Here is a 1,860-nt window from a genome sequence, read left to right as displayed (position 1 = left end):
ATGGCCGATCCGTAGTGGTCAACGTCGTGATGAAACTGGCCAAACCCCAGGCATGACCAAGACACGCCTGAGGCCTTTCTCCTGCATTACTTAAGGGTCTTTGTTGCTGCACTTGCTTCATGTCCTAATTGATCTCCATAATCGCTTCCTTTCTTCCTTCTTGCTGTCCAATCTCATCAAAGTTTTACATCATATAGCAATTATTATTATTATTATTATTATTATTATTATTGTTACTTGCTAAGCTACAACCCCTGTTGGAAAAGCAGGATGCTATAAGCCCAGGGGCTCCAACAGGGAAAATAGCCCCGCGAGGAGAGGAAACAAGGAGAAATAAAATATTTTAAGAGTAACAACAAAAACAAATATGTCCTATATAAACTATAAAAACTTTAACAAAACAAAAGGAAGAGAAACAACACAGAAAAGCGTGTCCGAGTGTACCCTCAAGCAAGAGAACTCTAACCCAAGACAGAGGAAGACCATGGTACAGAGGCTATGACACTACCCAAGACTAGAGAACAATGGCTTGATTTTGGAGCGCCCTTCTCCTAGAAGAGTTGCTGACCATAGCTAAAGAGTCTCTTCTACCCTTACCAAGAGGAAAGTGGCCAATGAACAATTACAGTGCAGTAACCCCTTGGGTGAAGATGAATGGTTTGGTAATCTCAGTGTTGTCAGGTGTATGATGACAGAGGAGTATCTGTAAAGAATAGGCCAGACTATACACTGTATGTATGTAGGCTAAGGAAACATGAATTTACAGAATTGATGAGTTTTTCCACCACAGTTGCGCTTGTGCGCTGAACAGCCTCACAGGCTCCAGCGCTGGGTTTTATAGCCCAAGTCATAAATCTAATTCATACGGAGCGTTCCTTTGAAGAATGAAAAACACTCGGAAGATATATTCATATGTGAAGCTGCTCGTTTCGACAGCTACTTGGGAGTACCGCCATATAACTTCGTCATACTTATTGCTCTCTAAGACGTTTCTGGTCATACAATGAAATGAAAAATGGTTTAATTTTTTTCTAGAGAGGAGGAAAAAGACTGTCAGGGTCGTAAATGGGGTGCATTTTCACATATGTTGACTAAAATGTTAAGTTTTACATAGGTGGAATTACCATTGCCCTTTTTAATTGTCCATTTTTATACATAGGCGGAATCTCCATAGCTCTTCTAAAATGTCACTTTTTATAAATAGTTTGAATCAACATAGCTCTTCTAAAATGTCCTTTTTTATACATATGTTGAATTACCTTAGCTCTTCTAAAATGTCAATTTTTATACGTAGGTGGGATCACCATAGCTCTTCTAAAATGTCCACAGGACGTACCTACCTCCAGAAAAAAAAATATATATATGTATATATATATGTATATATATATATATATATATATATATATATATATATATATATATATATATATATATATATATATATATATATATATATATATATTCCATATTAATTTATTGAAATATATACGTTTTTATTTTTATTTTAAGTTAATGAAATAAATCTATTATATACTTAATGAAAGAAAAATAACCTTTGATATTTCCTTTTTAATTATTGATTTGATTTTATTCCTCCTGTATCGTATCGTATGATTTTGTATTTCATAATTTTATACATTCATATTTATATAATTTATGTATTGCAATTTTTCATAACATTATGCATTCATTTTACTATTCACTTTTCGTATAAGTGATTTTTGTTTATCATCTTGTTATTTGTGAAATTATTCATTATAATATCCTTTTACCATTTTATCCTTTCATTTTACTATTCACTTTTCTTATAAGTGATTTCTGTTCATTATCTTATTTATGGGATTATTCATTTTAATATCC

The 1,860-nt window shown here is 32.8% G+C and overlaps 1 long non-coding RNA gene across 1 annotated transcript in view; it reads left to right on the top strand.

Annotated features, from left to right (window-relative positions):
- LOC137651352 (uncharacterized) overlaps positions 1 to 1,860 on the top strand; it is a 114,322-nt gene that overhangs the window by 23,318 nt on the left and 89,144 nt on the right. The gene's annotated exons all lie outside the window — the stretch shown is intronic.

This window comes from Palaemon carinicauda, chromosome 12 (genome assembly GCF_036898095.1).
Source record: "Palaemon carinicauda isolate YSFRI2023 chromosome 12, ASM3689809v2, whole genome shotgun sequence".
NCBI lineage: Eukaryota > Metazoa > Arthropoda > Malacostraca > Decapoda > Palaemonidae > Palaemon > Palaemon carinicauda.
This window is presented reverse-complemented; position numbering and strand designations above follow the sequence as displayed.